General features: G+C 48.9%; 1 long non-coding RNA gene across 1 annotated transcript; it reads left to right on the plus strand.

Moving 5' to 3' along the window:
* The first annotated feature begins 513 nt into the window (after positions 1-513).
* LOC309632188 lies at positions 514-18,750 on the plus strand. The gene is made up of 2 exons (XR_014246782.1): positions 514-820; positions 13,304-18,750. It is a non-coding gene; the product is annotated as an uncharacterized lncRNA (long non-coding RNA).
* The last annotated feature ends 262 nt before the right edge of the window (positions 18,751-19,012 follow it).

Here is a 19,012-nt window from a genome sequence, read left to right on the forward strand (position 1 = left end):
AGTGCCTGAGTTGGGAATAGTGTCAGGGTCTTTGTTATGGACAGTGTCAGGGCATGAGTTAAGAATAGTGTCAAGGCCTTAGTTAGGGATAGTTTCAGTGCCTGAGTTGGGAGTAGTGTCAGAGCCTTAATTAGGGACAGCGTCAGTGCCTGAGTTGGGAACAGAATCAGGACTTTAGTTATGGACAGCGTCAGGGCCTTAGTTAGGGACAGTGTCATTGCCTGAGTTGGGAGTAGTGTCAGGGCTTTAGTTAGGAACATTGTCAGTGCCTGAGTTGTGATTAGTGTCAGGGTCTTTATTATGGACAGTGTCATTGCCTGAATTGGGAGTAGTGTCAAGGCCTTAGGGACAGCGTCACTGCCAAAATTGGGAATAGTGTCAGAGCCTTATTTAAGGACAGCTTCAGTGTCTGAGTTCTGAGTAGTGGTAGGCTCTTAGTTAGGGACAGTGTCAGTGCCTGAGTTAGGAGTAGTGTGAGGGCCTTTTTAGTTATAGTGTCAGGGCCTAAGTTAGGAGTAGTATCAGCGTCTTAGTTAAGGACAGTGTCAGTGCCTGAGTTGGGAGTAGTATCAGTGCCTTAGTTTAGGACAGTGTCAGGGCCTGAAATGGGAGTAGTCTCTGGGCCTAAGTTAGGAACAGTGTCAGTGACTGAGTTGGGAGTAGTGTCAGCGTGTTAGTTAAGGACAGTGTCAGGGCACGATTTAAGTATTGTGTCAAAGCCTTCGTTATGGAGAGTGTCAGTTCTTGAGTTAAGAGTATTGTAATGGCCTTAGTTAGTGACAGTGACAGTGCCTGAGTTAGGAGTGGAGTCAGGGCCTTAGTTAGGGACAGTGTCAGTGCCTGAGTTGGGAGTAGTGTTAGGGCCTTAATTAGGGAGAGTGTCAGTGTCTGAGTTAGGAGTAGTGTTAGAGCCTTAGTTAGGGACAGTACCAGTGCCTGAGTTGGGAGATGTGTTATGGCCTTAGTTAGTGACATCGTTAGTGCCTGAGTTGGTAGTAGTGTCAAGGCCATAGTTAGGGACGGTGTCAGTGGCTGAGATGGGAGTAGCGTCAGGGCCTTAGTTACAGACAGTGTCAGTGCCTGAGTTGGGATTAGTGTCAGGGTCTTTATTACAGACAGTGTCAGGGCCTGAGTTAAGAGTAGTGTCAGGGCCTGAGTTAAGGGTAGTGTCAAGTCCTTAATTTGGTGGCATGTCAGTGTCTGAGTTGGGAGTAGTGTCAGACCCTTAGTTAGGGACACCGTCATTGCCTGAGTTGGGAGTAGTGCCAGGCCCTATGTTACGGACAGTGTCAGGGCCTGAGTTAGAAGTAGTGTAATGGCCTTAGTTATTGTCAGTGTCAGTGCCTGAGTTCGGAATAGTGCTAGGGCCTGAGTTAGGATTATTTTGAGGACCTTACTTAGGGACAGGGTCAGTGACTGAGAACAGAGTAGTGTCAGGGCCTTAGTTAGGGGTAGTGTCAGTGACTGTGTTAACAATAGTGTCAAGGCTTTAGATAAGGAGAGTGTCAGTGCCTGAATAGGGGGAATATCACGGCCTAACTTAGGGACAGTGTCAGTGCCTGAGTTGAGAAGTGTCAGGGCCTTAGTTACGGACATTGTCAGGGCCTGAGTTAGGAGTAGTGTCACGGCCTTAGTTAGGGACAGTGTAAGGCCCTGAGTTAGGAGTAGTGTCACGGTCTTAGTTAGGGACAGTGTCAGTGTCTGAGTTGGGATTAGTGTCAGGTTCTTTGTTATGGACAGTATCAGGGCCTGAGTTAAGAGTATTTCCAAGGCCTTAATTTGGGAGAGTGTCAGTGTCTGAGTTGGGAGAAGTGTCAGACCCTTAGTTAGGGACAGCGTCTTTGCCTCAGTTGGGAGTAGTGCCAGGGCCTATGTTATGGACTATGTCAGGGCCTGAGTTAGGAGTAGTCTCAGGGCCTTAGTTAGGGACAGTGTCAGTGACTGTGTTAGGAATAGTGTCAGGGCCTGAGTTGTGAGTAGTTTCAGGGCCTTAGTTAGCGAAAGTGTCAGTGCTGGGGTTGGGAGTAATATCAGGGCCTTAGTTAGGGACAATATCAGTGCCTGAGTTGGGAGTAGTGTCAGGGCCTTATGTACTTAGGGACGGCATCAGTGCCTTAGTTGGGAGTAGTGTGAGGGCTGTAGTTAGGGACACTCTCAGTGTCTGAAGTGGGGTAGTGTCAGGGCCTTTGTTAAGGACTGTGCCAGGGTTTGAGGTAAGAGTAGTGTCAAGTCCTTAGATAGGGACAGTGTTAGTGCCTGAGTTGAGAGTAGTGACAGGGCCTTAGTTAGGGACAGTGTCAGTGTCTTAGATGGGAGTAGTGTCAGGGCCTTAGTTAGGGACAATGTCATTGCATGAGTTATGAGTAGTCTCTGGGCTTTAGTTAGGTACAGTGTCTATGCCTGAGTTGGGAGTACTGTCAGGGCATATTTAGGTACAGTCTCAGAGCCTATGTTGGGAGTAATGTCAGGGCCTTTGTTAGGAACAATGTCAGTGCCTTAGTTGGGAGTAGTGTCAGGACATTAGTAAGGGACAGTGTCAGTGCCTGAGTTAGCAGTAGTGTTAGGGCCGTAGTTAGGGAAAGTGTCAATGGCTTAGTTGGGAGTAGTGTCAGGGCCTTTGTTAGGGACAATATCAGTGCCTGAGCTGGGAATAGTGTCAGAGTCTTTGTTAGGGAGAGTGTCAGGGCCTGAGTTAAGAGTAGTGTCAAGGCCTTAGTTAGAGACAGTGTTAGTGCATGAGTTGAGAGTAGTGACAGGACCTTAGTTAGGGACAGTGTCAGCGTCTTATTTGGAAGTAGTGTCAGGGCCTTATTTAGGGACAGTGTCAGTGCCTGAGTTGGGAGTAGTGTCAGGGTCTTAATTAGGGGCAGCTTCAGGGCCTGAGTTGGAATTAGTGCCAGTGCCTTAGTTAGGGACAGCGCCAGTGCCTGAGTTGGGAGTAGTGTCAGCACCATAGTTAGGGATGGTGTCAGTGGCTGAGTTGGGATTAGTGTCAGGGTCTTTATTATGGACAGTGTCAGGGCCTGAGTTAAGAGTATTTTCAAGGCCTTAATTTGAGAGAGTGTCAGTGCCTGAGTTGGGAGTAGTGTCAGCACCATAGTTAGGGATGGTGTCAGTGGCTGAGTTGGGATTAGTGTCAGGGTCTTTATTATGGACAGTGTCAGGGCCTGAGTTAAGAGTATTTTCAAGGCCTTAATTTGAGAGAGTGTCAGTGCCTGAGTTGGGAGTAGTGTCAGACCCTTAGTTAGGGACAGCATCTTTGCCTCAGTTGGGAGGAGTGCCAGGGTCTATATTACGGACTATGTCAGGAACTCAGTTAGGAGTAGTCTCAGGGCCTTAGTTAGGGAAAGTGTTAGTGACTGTGTTAGGAATAGTGTCAGGGCCTGAATTAGGAGTGATCTGAGACCGGTAGTTAGAAGCAGTGTCAGGGCTGAGTTGTCAGTAGTTTCAGGGCTTTAGTTAGCGAAAGCGTCTGTGCCGAATTTGGGAGTATTTTCAGGGCCTTAGTTAGAGACAGTGTCTGTGCCTGAGTTGGGAGACGTGTCTAGTTAGGACTAGTTAGGGGCAGTGTGAGTGCCTGAGTTGCATGTAGTGTCAGGGCATTAGTAAGGGATAGTGTTAGTGCCTGAGTTGAGAATAGTGTCAGGGGCTTAGGTAAGGACAATATCAGTGCCTGAGTTGAAAGTAGTGTCAGGGCCTTAGGGACAGTGTCAGTGGCTGAAATGGGAGTAGTCTCAGGGTCTTAGTTAGGGACAGTGTCAGGGCATGAGGTAAGAGTAGTGTCAAGGCCTTAGTTAGGGAGAGTGTGAATGCCTGTTTTGGGAGTAGTCTCATAGCCTTAGTTAGAGACAGCGTCAGTGCCTGAGCTGGAAAGAGAGTCAGGGCTTTAGTTAGGGACAGCGTTTGTGCCTGACTTGGGAGTAGTGTTAGGGCCCTAGTTAGGGACAGCATCATTGCCTGAGTTGGGAGTAGTGTCAGGGCTTTATTTAGGGGCAGTGTTAGTGCCTGAGTTGGGAGTAGTGCCAGGGGCTTGTTAGGGACAGTGTCAGTGCCTGATTTGGGAGTCGTGTCAAGGTCTTACTTAGGGACAGCGCCATTGCAGGAGTTGGGAGTAGTGTCAGGGTCTATGTTACGGACAGTGTCAGGGCCTTAGCTAAGAGTAGTGTTAAGGCCTTAGTTAGGGAGATTGTCAGTGCCTGAGTTAGAAGTAGTGTCAGGGCCTAAGTTATGGCCAGTGTCATTGCCAGAGTTAGGAGTAGTGTGAGGGTCTTTCTTAGTTATCGTGTCAGGGCCTGAGTTAGGGGTAGAGTCACGGCCTTGGTTAGGGACAGAGTCAGGGCCTGAGTAAGGAGCATTCTCAGGGCCTTAGTTAGGGACAGTGTCAGTGACTGTGTTACGAAATAGTGTTAGGGCCTGATTTAGGAGTAGTGTGAGAGCGGTATTTAAGGACAGTGTCAGGGCTTGTGTTGTGAGTAATGTAAGGATCTACGTTAGCCACAGTATCAGTGCCTGAGTTGGGAGTAATGTCAGGGCCTTAGTAAGGGACAGTGTCAGTGCCTGATACTGGAGTTGTATCAGAGCCTAGTTAGGGAGAGTGTCAGTGCCTATATTGGGAGTATTTTCACTGCCTTATTTAGGGACAGTTTCAGTGCCTGAGGTGGGAGTAGTGTCAGGACATTAGTAAGGGATAGTGTCAGTTCCTGAGATGGGAGTAGTATCAGGGCCTTATTACAGAGAGTGTCAGTGCCTGAGTAGGGAGTAGTATCAGGGCCTTAGTTAGGGACAGTGTCAGGGTCTGAGGTAGAAATAGTCTAAGGGCCTTAGTTAGGGACATAGTCAATGCCTGAGTTAGGAGTAGTGTCAGAGGCTTTGTTAGGGACAGTGTCAGGGCCTGAGGTAAGAGTAGTGTCACAGTTTTAGTTAGGACCAGTGTCAGGGCCTTAGTTAAGACCAGCATCAGGGCCTATGATAGGAATCAGATCAGAGACTGTGTTACGTGCAGTGTCAGGGCCTTAGTTAAGGGCAGTGTCAGGGCCTGACTCCTGACTTACTCCTTGCTCTCTTCACTAAGGACTTTTGACACTACTGCTATTTCAGGCCCTGATACTGTCCCTAACGAAGGCCCTGACACTTTCCCTGGCTAAGGCCCTGAACTTCTCCTAAATCAGGCCCTGAAACTGTCCCTAAAAATGGCCCTGACACTACACCTAAGTTAGTCCCTGACATGATACCTAACAAAGGCTCTGTTGCTAGTCCAAACTAAAGCCCTAAAATTTGTCCTAAATAAGGCCTTGACACTAATCCTAACTCAGGCCCTAAAACTGTCCCTAACTAAGACCCGGACAGTATGCCTTAACTCAGGCCCTCAAACGATTCCTAACAATGGCTCTGATGCTAGTCCAAACTAAGGCCCTGAAATTGGTCCTAAATAAGGCCTTGACACTAATCCTAACTCAGGCCCTAACACTGTCCCTAACTAGGTCTCAGACAGTACACCTAACTCAGATCCTGACGCAGTCCCTAAGCAAGGCCCTGACACTATTCCTAACTCAGTCCCTTACACTGTACCTAACAAAGTCTCTGATGCTAGGCCTAACTTAGGCCCTGAAACTGTGTGTAACTAAGGCCCTGCGGCCATCACTATCTAAAGTCCTGACATTATCCTGAGCTAATATCCTGACCTATCTCTTTCCAAGGTCCTGAAACTGTCCCAAAGTAATCCCTGACGCTGTCCCTAAGTCAAGACCTGAGGCTGTCCCTAACTCAGGCCCTGAAGCTTTCCTTAACTGAAGCCTTGAAGCTGTGACTAATTCAGGCACTGATCATGTACCTAACGAAGACCTTAATGTTGATCCAGCAAACACGCTGATGCTGCTCCAAAGTCATGCCCTGACAGAGTGCCCAGCTAAGGGCCTGAAGCTAGGCCTCCCTCAGGCCCTGTCGCTCTTCCTAAGTCAGGCCCTGACACTGTCACTAACTAAAGCCTTGACTCTACTCCTAACTCAGTCCCGTACATTGTACCTAACAAAGGCTCTGATGCTAGTCGTAACTCAGGGCCTGACACTGTCTCTAACTAAGGGCTGCTGCCATCAACATCTAAAGTCCTGACATTATCCGGAGCTAATAACCTGAGCCATGTCTTACCAAGGTCCTGAAACTGTCCCAAAGTAAGCCCTGACGCTGTCCCTAAGTGAGGCCCTGAAGCTTTCCCTAACTAACTCAGGCCTTGATGCTGTGACTAACTCAGACCCTGATCATGTCTTTAACTAAGACCCTAAGGCTGATCCAACAGAGGCCCTGATGCTGCTCCTAAGTCATGCCCCGATAGTGTCCCCCACTAAATGTCTGATGCTAGGCCTCACTCAGACCCTATCGCTCTCCCTAAGTCAGGCTCTGATGCTGTCCCTACCTGAAGCCCTAACACTGGTTCTGAATAAGGCCCTGAGAGTCTCCGTAACAAAGGTCTTCACACTATCCTTAGGTCATTTCCTGACACTATCCCTAGATGTTAAACTGACACGGTCACTAGCTAATGTCCTGCCTCTTATGCTACCTGAAGCCCTTAGGCTGTGCCTACCTCAGGCACTGAATTTAGTCCCAAGACCATGAAACTGTACCGAACTAAGGCCTAGATGCTCGCCCTACATCCGGCCCTGACACTGTCCCTAACCAAGGCCCTAACACTATTGCTAACTGAGGATCTGACACTGGACCTATCAGAGGCCCGCTACTCCTAACTAACGCCTTGAAACTTTCCCTAACGTAGGCGCTGCTACCATCCATATCTAAAGTCCTGACATTATCCTGAGCTAATATCCTGACCCATGTCTTACCAAGGTCCTGAAACTCTCCCAACGTTAGCCCTGACACTGTCCCTAAGTGAGGCCCTGAGGCTGTCCCTCACAGAGGTCCTGATAATGTCTTTAACTAAACTCTAATGCTGATCTTACAGAGACCCTTATGTTGATCCTATGTCATGCCCTGACGCTGTCCGTAGCTAAGGCCCTGACTCTAGGCATCACTCAGGCCCTGTCGCTCTCCCTAAGTCAGGCTAAGACTCTGTCCCTACCTGAAGCCCTGACACTGGGCCTAAATTAGGCACTGATGCTCTAATTAGCTATGGTCTTGACACTATCCCTAGGTCATTTCCTGACACTATCCCTAGATCTTAACCTAAACTTGTCTTTAGCTATTGTCGAGCCTCTTATGCTAACTAAATCCCTGATGCTGTCTCTAACTAAGAGCCTGAAATTAGTCCCGAGGCCGTCAACCTGTCCCTAACTGAGGTTGGAGGCTCATCCTAACTGAGGCGCTGACACTGTCCCTATCTAAAGCCCTGACACTACACCTAACTCAATCCCTGACACTGTACTTTACAAGGGCTCTGATGCTAGTCCTAACTAAGGCCCTGACACTGTCTCTAAGTAAGGCTCAGAATTTTCCCCTAATATAGGCCCTGCTGTCAGCAATAACTAAACACAGGACACTAGCCTGAGTTAATATCCTGACATATTTCTAACCAAGGTCCTGACACTGTCCCTAAGAAAGCCCTGTCGCTGTCCCTACGTTAAGAACTGAGGCTGTCCCTAACTCAGGCCCTGAAGCTTTCCCTAACTGAGGCCTTGAAGCTGTGACTAAGTCAGGCCCTGATCATATCTGACAAAGACGCTAAGGCTGATCCAACAGAGGCGCTGATTCTGTTCCTAAGTCATGCCCTGACAGTGTCCTCAGCTAAGGGCCTGACACTAGGCCTCACTCAGGCCCTGTCACTCTCCCTAAGTCAGGCTCTGATGCTTTCCCTACCTGAAGCCCTGACACTGGTTCTAAATAAGGATCTGATACTCTCAGTAACTAAGGTTTTGACACTATGCTTAGGGCCTTTCCTGACACTATCCCTAGACCATAACCTGACCCTGTCCTTAGCAAATGTCGTGCCTCTTATGCTAACTACAGCCCTGCTGCTGTCCTTAACTAAGGGCCTAAAATTACTCTCGAGGCTGTGATCCTGTCCGTACCTAAGGCCTCGATGTTCGTCCTAATTCAGGGCCTGACACTGTCCCTAACTAAGGCCCTGATGTCGTCAATATCTAAAGTCCTGACACTATCCTGAGCTAATTTCTTGACCCATCTCTTATCAAGGTCCTGAACCTGTCCCTAAGGAAGCCCTGATGCTGTCTCTAAGTGAGGCCTTGAGGCTGTCCCTAACAGAAGCCCTGATAATATCTTTAACATAGCCCCTGAGGCTGATCCTACCGTGGCTCTTCTGCTGCTCCTAAGTCATGCCCTGACACTGTCTCTAGCTAAGGCCCTGAGGCTAGGCCTCACTCAGGCCCTGTCCCACTCCCTAAGTCAGGCTCTGACACTCTTCCTACCCGAAGCCCTGACACTCACTGCTCCTAAATTAGGTCCTGATGTGCTAAGTAACTAAGGTCTTGACAATATCCCTAGGTCATTTCCTGACACTTTCCCTAGACCTTAGCCTAACCTTCTCTTTAGCTAATGTCGAGATTAGCTAAAGAGATTATTTAGAACGAGATTCTTTCATCTTCTGAATATAGTTTTCTTCAAAACATAATTTTTATAGTGTTACTAACTTTAACCAAAATGTACTCAACTGCTGTGGAATATTCCTTCATAGGAGCGTGCATGGTTCACTTCTGCATCTGCTTGTGGTGGTGTTCAGGTTGCTTTCAGCTGTAGATCCCCTTATGCTAGCTAAATCCCTGATTCTGTCCCTAAATGAGGCCCTGAATTTAGGTCCGAGGCCGTGAACCTGTCCCTAACTGAGGCCTGGAGGCTCGTCCTAATGCAGGCCCTGACACTGTCCCTAACTAAGGCTCTGACACTACACCTAACTCAGTCACTGACACTGTACCTAACAAAGGCTCTGATGCTAGTCCTAACTTAGGCCCTGACACTGCCTCTAACTAAGGCCCTGCTGCCATCAATATCTCAACACCTGATATTATCCTGAGCTAATAGCCTGACCCATGTCTTACCAAGGTCCTGAAACTTTCCCAAAGTAAGCCCTGACGCTGTCCCTAAGTGAGGCCTTGAGGCTATCCCTAACGGAGGCCCTGATAATAGCTTTAACGAAGACCCTAATGCTGATCCTACAGAGGCCTTTATGCTGCTCCTAAGTCATGCCCTGATACTGTCCCTTACTCAGGCCCTAAAGATAGGCCTCACTTAGGCCCTGTTGCTGTACCTTAGTTAGGCTCTGATGCTGTCCATACATGAAGCCCTGGCGCGGGTCCTGATTAAGGTGCTCACGCTGCTGCTAACTAAGGCCCTGATGCTCTCATTAACTAAGGTCTTCTCGTTATCCCTTGGCCATTTCCTTTCACTATCTCTGGCCTGGAACCTGACTCTGTCCCGAGATAATCTCCTGCATCTTATGCTAACTGAAACCCTAATGCTGTCCCTAACTAAGGCCCTGACTACTCCCAACTAAGGCCAAGACACTGAATCTAACAAAGGCCCGGAATCTGTCCTTAATATAGGTCCTGCTGCCAGCAATAACTAAAATCCTGACACTCTCCTGAGCTAATATCCTGACTCATTTCTAACCAAGGTCCTGACACTGTCCCTAAGAAAGCCCTGTCGCTGTCTTTAAGTGAAGACCTGAGGCTGTCTGTAACTCAGACCCTGAAGCTTTCCCTAACTGAGGCCTTGACGCTGTGACTAACTTGGGCTCCGGTCATGTCTTTAACTAAGAGCCTAAAGCTGATCCAACAAAGGCACTGATGCTGCTCCTAAGTCATTCCCTGACAGTGTCCCCAGCTAAGGGCCTGACATTAGGCCTCACTCAGGCCCTGTCGCTCTCCCTAAGTCAGGCCCTGATGCTGTCCCTACCTGAAGCCCTAACACTGCTTCTGAACAAGTCCCTGAGAGTCTCAGTAACAAAGGTCTTCACACTATCCTTAGGTCATTTCCTGACACGATTCCAAGCCTTTACCCTAACCCTGTCCCGAGCTAATGTCCTACCTCTTATGCTAACTAAAGACCTTATGCTGTGCCTAATTCAGGCACTGAATTTAGTCCCAAGGCCGCTAGACTGTCCCTAACTCGGATCGATGCCCTTATCGTCACAATGTTCCATGACCACTGTCATCACAATGCTCCATGAACTTTGTCATCGCAATGCTACATGCCATTGTCATCACAATGCTCTATGCCCTTATCATCACAATGCTCCATGACCCCTTTCATCACAATGCTCCATGACCCTTGTCTAAAATGCTACATGTCTGTGAAATCACAAAGCTCCATGCCCCCTGTCATCACAAGTCTCCATGACTCTTGTCATCACAATGCTCCATGATCCTTGTAATCAAAATGCTCCTTGACCCTTTCTTCACAATGCTCCATGCCGCTGGTCACCACAATGCTCCATGACCTCTGTCATCACAATGCTCCATGTCCCTTGTCATTAAAATGCTCCATGGCCCCTGTCATCACAATGCTGCATGATCCTTATAATCTCAACGCTCCATGGTCCTCGTCATCACAAATCTCCACGCATTTGTCATCACAATGCTCCATGACCACTTTCATCACAATGCCCCATGACCCCTGTAATCAAAATGCTCCATGGCCCTTGTCACCACAATGCTCCAGGACCCGTCATCACAATTCTCCATGGCCCTTGTCATCACAATGCTCCATGGCGCTTGTCATCACAATGATCCAGAGCCTTAGTGCTTGAGTTGGGAGTAGTATCATTGCCTCAGTTAGGGACACTGTCATTGCCTGAATTGGGAGTAGTGTCAGAGCCTTAGTTAGGGACAGTGCCAAGGCGAGTTGGGAGTAGTGCCAGGGCCTTAGTTAGGGACAGCGCCAGTGCTTGCGTTGGGAGTAGTGTCAGGGCCATAGTAAGGGACAGTGTCAGTGGCTGAGATGGGAATAGTGTCAGGGCCTTAGTTACGGACATTGTCAGTGCCTAAGTTGGGATTTTTGTCAGGGTCTTTATTATGGACAGTGTCAGGGCCTGAGATAAGAGTAGTGTCAAGGCCTTAATTTGGGAGAGTGTCAGTGTCTCAGTTTGGAGTAGTGTCAGACCCTTAGTTAGGAACAGCGTCAGTGCCTGAGTTGGGAGTAGTGACATGGCCTAAGTTATGGACAGTGTCAGGGTCTGAGTTAGGAATAGTCTCAGGACCTTAGTTAGGGACAGTGTCAGTGACTGTGTTAGGAATAGTGTCAGGGCCTAAGTTAGGAGTAGTCTGAGACCGGTAGTTAGGAACAGTGTCAGGGCCTGAGTTGTGAGCAGTTTCAGGGCCTTAGTTAGTGACAGTGTCAGGGCCTGAGTTGTGAGCAGTTTCAGGGCCTTAGTTAGTGCCAGTGTCAGTGCCTGAGTTGGGAGTAGTGTCAGGGCCTAGTTAGGGACAGGGTCAGTGCCTGAGTTGTGAGTAGTTTCAGGGCCTTAGTTAAAGAAAGTGTCAGTGCCAGAGTTGGGAGTTATGTCAGGGCCTTAGTTAGGGACAGTGTCAGTGCCTGAGTTGGGAGTAGTGTCAGGGCATTAGGGACAGTGTCAGTGGCTGAGATGGGAGTAGTGTCAGGGTCTTAGTTAGGGAGAGTGTCAGTGCCTGAGTTGGGAATAGTCTCAGGGTCTTTTTTGGGGACAGCATCAGGGCATGAGTTAAAAGTAGTGTCAAGGCCTTAGTTAGGGAGAGTGTCAGTGCCTGTGTTGGGAGTAGTATCAGGCCCTTCGTTAGGGACAGTGTCAGGGTCTGAGGTAGAAGTAGTCTCAGGGCCTTAGTTAGGTAGCGTGTCAGTGCCTAAGTAAGTAGTAGTGTGAGGGCCTTAGTTAGGGACAGTGTCAATGCCTGTGTTGGGAGTAGTGTCAGAGACTTAGTAAGGGACAGCGTCAGTGCCTGCGTTGGGAGTAGTGTCAGGGCCTTACTTAGGGACAGCGTCAGTGCCTGAGTTAGGAGTAGTGTGATGGCCGTAGTTAGGGACACTCTCAGTGCCAGAGTTGGGGGTAGTGGCAGGCCTTTGATAGGGACTGTGCCAGGGCCTGAGTTAAGAGTAGTGTCAAGTCCTTAGTTAGGGACAGTGTTAGTGCCTGAGTTGAGAGTAATGTCAAGGCCTTAGTTAGGGCCAATGTCAGTGCTTAGTTTGGGAGTAGTGTCAGGGCCTTAGTTAGGGACAGTGTCAGTGCCTGAGTTGGGAGTACTGTCAGGACGTATTTCGGGACAGTCTCAATGCGATTTAGGGAGTAGTGTCACGGCCTTAGTTAGTGACATTGTCAGTGCCTGAGTAAGGAGTACTGTCCGGGACTTAGTTAGGGCCAGTGTCAGTGCCTGAGTCAGGAGTAGAGTCAGGGCCTAAGTTAAGGACAGTGTCAATGCTTGAGATAGGAGTAGTGTCAGGGTCTTAGGGACATTGTCAGGGCATGATTTAGGAGTTGTGTTAGGGCATGAGCTATGAATAGTGTCAGGGCCTTAGTTAGTGACAATGTCAGTGCTGAGTTTGGAGTGGTATCAGGGCCTTAGTGAGAGACAGTGTCAGGGCCTGAATTAGGTGTATGTAAGGGCCTTAGTTAGAGAAAGTGTCAGTGCCTGAGTTGGGAGTAGTGTCAGGACCTAGTTAGGGACAGTGTCAGTGCCTGAGTTGGAAGTAGTGTCAGGGCATTAGGGACAGTGTCAGTGGCTGAGATGGGAGTAGTTTCAGGGTCTTAGTTAGGGAGAGTGTCAGTGCCTGAGTTGGGAATAGTCTCAGGGTCTTTTTTGTGGACAGCATCAGGGCATGAGTTAAAAGTAGTGTCAAGGCCTTAGTCAGGGAGAGTGTCAGTGCCTGTGTTGGGAATAGTATCAGGCCCTTCGTTAGGGACAGTGTCAGGGTCTGAGGTAGAAGGAGTCTCAGGGCCTTAGTTAGGTAGCGTGTCAGTGCCTAAGTAAGTAGTAGTGTGAAGGCCTTAGTTAGGGACAGTGTCAATGGCTGTGTTGGGAGTAGTGTCAGAGACTTAGTAAGGGACAGCATCTGTGCCTGAGTTGGGAGTAGTGTCAGAGCCTTAGTTAGGGACAGCGTCAGTGCCTGCGTTGGGAGTAGTGTCAGGGCCTTACTTAGGGACAGCGTCAGTGCCTGAGTTAGGAGTAGTGTGATGGCCATAGTTAGGGACACTCTCAGCGCCAGAGTTGGGGGTAGTGGCAGGTCTTTGTTAGGGACTGTGCCAGGGCCTGAGTTAAGAGTAGTGTCAAGTCCTTAGTTAGGGACAGAGTTAGTGCCTGAGTTGAGAGTAATGTCAAGGCCTTAGTTAGGGACAATGTCAGTGCCTCGTTTGGGAGTAGTGTCAGGACCTTAGTTAGGGACAGTGTCAGTGGCTGAGTTGGGAGTACTGTCAGGGCATATTTCGGGAGAGTCTCAGGGCCTATTTTGGGAGTAGTGTCACGGCCTTAGTTAGTGACATTGTCAGTGCCTGAGTAAGGAGTAGTGTCCGGTCCTTAGTTAGGGACAGTGTCAGTTGCTTAGTTAGGAGTAGTGTCACGGCCTAAGTTAGGGCCAGTGTCAGTGCCTGAGTCAGGAGTAGAGTCAGGGCCTAAGTTATGGACAGTGTCATTGCTTGAGATAGGAGTAGTGTCAGGGTCTTAGTTAGGGACATTGTCAGGGCATGATTTCGGAGTTGTGTTAGGGCGTGAGCTATGAATAGTGTCAGGGCCTTAGTTAGTGACAGTGTCAGTGCTGAGTTTGGAGTAGTATCAGGGCCTTAGTTAGAGACAGTGCCAGGGCCTGAGTTAGGTGTATGTCAGGGCCTTATTTAGGGACAGTGTCAGTGCCTGATTTAGGAGTAGTGTCAGAGGCTTTGTTAGGGACAGTGTCAGGGCCTGAGTTAAGAGTAGTGTCACAGCTTTAGTGAGGACCAGTGTCAGGGCCTTAGTTAAGTCCAACATCAGCGCCTATGATAGGAATCAGATCAGGACCTGTGATACAGGTAATGTCAGGGCCTTATTTAAGAACAGTGTCAGGGCCTGAGTCCTGACTTACTCCTTACTCTCCTCACTAAGGACTTTTGACACTACTGCTAATTCAGGTCCTGATAATGTCCCGAACTAAGGCCCTGACACTTTCCCTGGCTAAGGCCCTGAACTTCTCCTAAGTCAGGCCCTGATACTGTCCCTAACAATGGCCCTGACACTACACCTAACTGAGGCCCCAACATGATACCTAACAAAGGCTTTGTTGCTAGTCCAAACTAAAGCCCTAAAATTGGTCCTAAATAAGGCCTTGACACGAATCCTAACTCAGGCCCTAAAACTGTCCCTAACTAAGGCCTTGATAGTATGCCTACCTCAGGCCCTCATAGGATTCCTAACAATGGCTCTGATGCTATTCCAAACTAAGGCCCTGAAACGGGTCCTAAAGAAGGCCTTGACACTAATCTTAACTCAGGCCCTAGCACTGTCCCTAACTAGGTCTCAGACAGTACACCTAAATCAGACCCTGACACTGTCCCTAAGCAAGGCCCTGACATTACTCCTAACTCAGTCCCTTACACTGAACCTAACAAAGTCTCTGATGCTAGGCCTAACTCAGGCCCTGAAACCGTCTGTAACGAAGGCCCTGCTGCCATCACTATCAAAAGTCCTGACATTATCCTGAGCTAATATCCTGACCTATGTCTTTCCAAGGTCCTGAATCTGTCCCGAAGTAAGCCCTGACGCTGACCCTAAGTGAAGACCTGAGGCTGTCCCTAACTCAGACCCTGAAGCTTTCCTTGACTGAAGCCTTGAAGCTGTGACTAAGTCAGGCCCTGATCATGTACCTAATGAAGACCCTAATGCTGATCCAGCAAAGACGCTGATGCTGCTACAAAGTCATGCCCTGACAGTGTGCCCAGCTAAGTGCCTGATGTTAAGCCTCACTCAGGCCCTGTCGCTCTCCCTAAGTCAGGCCCTGACACTGTCACTAACTAAGGCCCTGACTCTACTCCTAATTCAGTCCCGTACATTGTATCTAACAAAGGCTCTGATGCTAGTCGTAACTCAGGGCCTGACACTGTCTCTAACTAAGGGCTGCTGCCATCAACATCTAAAGTCCTGACATTATCCGGAGCTAATAACCTGACCCATGTCTTACCAAGGTCCTGAAACTGTCCCAAAGTAAGCCCTGACGCTGTCCCTAAGTGAGGCCCTGAAGCTTTCCCTAACTAACTCAGGCCTTGATGCTGTGACTAACTCAGACCCTGATCATGTCTTTAACTAAGACCCTAAGGCTGATCCAACAGAGGCCCTGATGCTGCTCCTAAGTCATGCCCCGATAGTGTCCCCCACTAAGTGTCTGATGCTAGGCCTCACTCAGACCCTAACGCTCTCCCTAAGTCAGGCTCTGATGCTGTCCCTACCTGAAGCCCTAACACTGGTTCTGAATAAGGCCCTGAGAGTCTCCGTAACAAAGGTCTTCACACTATCCTTAGGTCATTTCCTGACACTATCCCTAGATGTTAAACTGACACGGCCACTAGCTAACGTCCTGCCTCTTATGCTACCTGAAGCCCTTAGGCTGTGCCTACCTCAGGCACTGCATTTAGTCCCAAGACCATGAAACTGTACCGAACTAAGGCCTAGAGGCTCGCCCTACATCCGGCCCTGACACTGTCCCTAACTAAGGCCCTAACACTATTGCTAACAGAGGATCTGACACTGGACCTATCAGAGGCCCGCTACTCCTAACTAACGCCTTGAAACTTTCCCTAACGTAGGCGCTGCTACCATCCATATCTAAAGTCCTGACATTATCCTGAGCTAATATCCTGACCCATGTCTTACCAAGGTCCTGAAACTCTCCCAAAGTTAGCCCTGACACTGTCCCTAAGTGAGGCCCTGAGGCTGTCCCTCACAGAGGTCCTGATAATGTCTTTAACTAAACTCTAATGCTGATCTTACAGAGACCCTTATGTTGATCCTATGTCATGCCCTGACGCTGTCCGTAGCTAAGGCCCTGACTCTAGGCATCACTCAGGCCCTGTCGCTCTCCCTAAGTCTGGCTAAGACTCTGTCCCTACCTGAAGCCCTGACACTGGGCCTAAATTAGGCACTGATGCTCTAATTAGCTATGGTCTTGACACTATCCCTAGGTCATTTCCTGACACTATCCCTAGATCTTAACCTAAACTTGTCTTTAGCTATTGTCGAGCCTCTTATGCTAACTAAATCCCTGATGCTGTCTCTAACTAAGAGCCTGAAATTAGTCCCGAGGCCGTCAACCTGTCCCTAACTGAGGTTGGAGGCTCATCCTAACTGAGGCGCTGACACTGTCCCTATCTAAAGCCCTGACACTACACCTAACTCAATCCCTGACACTGTACTTTACAAGGGCTCTGATGCTAGTCCTAACTCAGGCCCTGACACTGTCTCTAAGTAAGGCTCAGAATTTGCCCCTAATATAGGCCCTGCTGTCAGCAATAACTAAACACTGGACACTAGCCTGAGTTAATATCCTGACATATTTCTAACCAAGGTCCTGACACTGTCCCTAAGAAAGCCCTGTCGCTGTCCCTACGTTAAGAACTGAGGCTGTCCCTAACTCAGGCCCTGAAGCTTTCCCTAACTGAGGCCTTGAAGCTGTGACTAAGTCAGGGCCTGATCATATCTGTAACAAAGACGCTAAGGCTGATCCAACAGAGGCGCTGATTCTGTTCCTAAGTCATGCCCTGACAGTGTCCTCAGCTAAGGGCCTGACGCTAGGCCTCACTCAGGCCCTGTCGCTCTCCCTAAGTCAGGCTCTGATGCTTTCCCTACCTGAAGCCCTGACACTGGTTCTAAATAAGGATCTGATACTCTCAGTAACTAAGGTTTTGACAGTATGCTTAGGGCCTTTCCTGACACTATCCCTAGACCATAACCTGACCCTGTCCCTAGCAAATGTCGTGCCTCTTATGCTAACTACAGCCCTGCTGCTGTCCTTAACTAAGGGCCTAAAATTACTCTCGAGGCTGTGATCCTGTCCGTTCCTAAGGCCTCGATGTTCGTCCTAATTCAGGGCCTGACACTGTCCCTAACTAAGGCTCTGCTGCCGTCAATATCTAAAGTCCTGACACTATCCTGAGCTAATTTCTTGACCCATTTCTTATCAAGGTCCTGAAACTATCCCTAAGGAAGCCCTGATGCTGTCTCTAAGTGAGGCCTTGAGGCTGTCCCTAACAGAAGCCCTGATAATATCTTTAACATAGCCCCTGAGGCTGATCCTACCGTGGCTCTTATGCTGCTCCTAAGTCATGCCCTGACACTGTCTCTAGCTAAGGCCCTGACGCTAGGCCTCACTCAGGTCCTGTCCCACTCCCTAAGTCAGGCTCTGACGCTGTTCCTACCCGAAGCCCTGACACTCACGGCTCCTAAATTAGGTCCTGATGTGCTAAGTAACTAAGGTCTTGACAATATCCCTAGGTCATTTCCTGACACTCTCCCTAGACCTTAACCTAACCTTCTCTTTAGGTAATGTCGAGATTAGCTAAAGAGCTTCTTTAGAACGAGATTCTTTCATCTTCTGAATATAGTTTTCTTCAAAACATAATTTTTACAGTGTTACTAACTTTAAACAAATGTACTCAACTGCTGTGGAATATTCCTTCATAGGAGCGTGCATGGTTCACTTCTGCATCTGCTTGTGGTGGTGTTCAGGTTGCTTTCAGCTGTAGATCCCCTTATGCTAGCTAAATCCCTGATTCTGTCCCTAAATGAGGCCCTGAATTTAGGTCCGAGGCCGTGAACCTGTCCCTAACTGAGGCCTGGAGGCTCGTCCTAATGCAGGCCCTGACACTGTCCCTAACTAAGGCTCTGACACTACACCTAACTCAGTCACTGACACTGTACCTAACAAAGGCTCTGATGCTAGTCCTAACTTAGGCCCTGACACTGCCTCGAACTAAGGCCCTGCTGCCGTCAATATCTCAACACCTGATATCATCCTGAGCTAATAGCCTGACCCATGTCTTACCAAGGTCCTGAAACTTTCCCAAAGTAAGCCCTGACGCTGTCCCTAAGTGAGGCCTTGAGGCTCTCCCTAACGGAGGCCCTGATAATAGCTTTAACGAAGACCCTAATGCTGATCCTACAGAGGCCTTTATGCTGCTCCTAAGTCATGCCCTGATACTGTCCCTTACTCAGGCCCTAAAGATAGGCCTCACTTAGGCCCTGTTGCTGTACCTTAGTTAGGCTCTGATGCTGTCCATACATGAAGCCCTGGCGCGGGTCCTGATTAAGGCGCTCACGCTGCTGCTAACTAAGGCCCTGATGCTCTTGTTAACTAAGGTCTTCTCGTTATCCCTTGGCCATTTCCTTTCACTATCTCTGGCCTGGAACCTGACTCTGTCCCGAGATAATCTCCTGCATCTTATGCTAACTGAAACCCTAATGCTCTCCCTAACTAAGGCCCTGACTACTCCCAACTAAGGCCATGACACTGAATCTAACAAAGGCCCGGAATCTGTCCTTAATATAGGTCCTGCTGCCAGCAATCACTAAAATCCTGACACTCTCCTGAGCTAATATCCTGACTCATTTCTAACCAAGGTCCTGACACTGTCCCTAAGAAAGCCCTGTCGCTGTCTTTAAGTGAAGACCTGAGGCTGTCTGTAACTCAGACCCTGAAGCTTTCCCTAACTGAGGCCTTGACGCTGTGACTAACTTGGGCTCCGGTCATGTCTTTAACTAAGAGCCTAAAGCTGATCCAACAAAGGCACTGATGCTGCTCCTAAGTCATTCCCTGACAGTGTCCCCAGCTAAGGGCCTGACATTAGGCCTCACTCAGGCCCTGTCGCTCTCCCTAAGTCAGGCCCTGATGCTGTCCCTACCTGAAACCCTAACACTGCTTCTGAACAAGTCCTTGAGAGTCTCAGTAACAAAGGTCTTCACACTATCCTTAGGTCATTTCCTGACACGATTCCAAGCCTTTACCCTAACCCTGTCCCGAGCTAATGTCCTACCTCTTATGCTAACTAAAGACCTTATGCTGTGCCTAATTCAGGCACTGAATTTAGTCCCAAGGCCGCTAGACTGTCCCTAACTCGGCTCGATGC

The sequence above is a fragment of the Balaenoptera borealis genome (genome assembly GCF_965194805.1).
Source record: "Balaenoptera borealis genome assembly, chromosome: 7".
Classification (NCBI taxonomy): domain Eukaryota; kingdom Metazoa; phylum Chordata; class Mammalia; order Artiodactyla; family Balaenopteridae; genus Balaenoptera; species Balaenoptera borealis.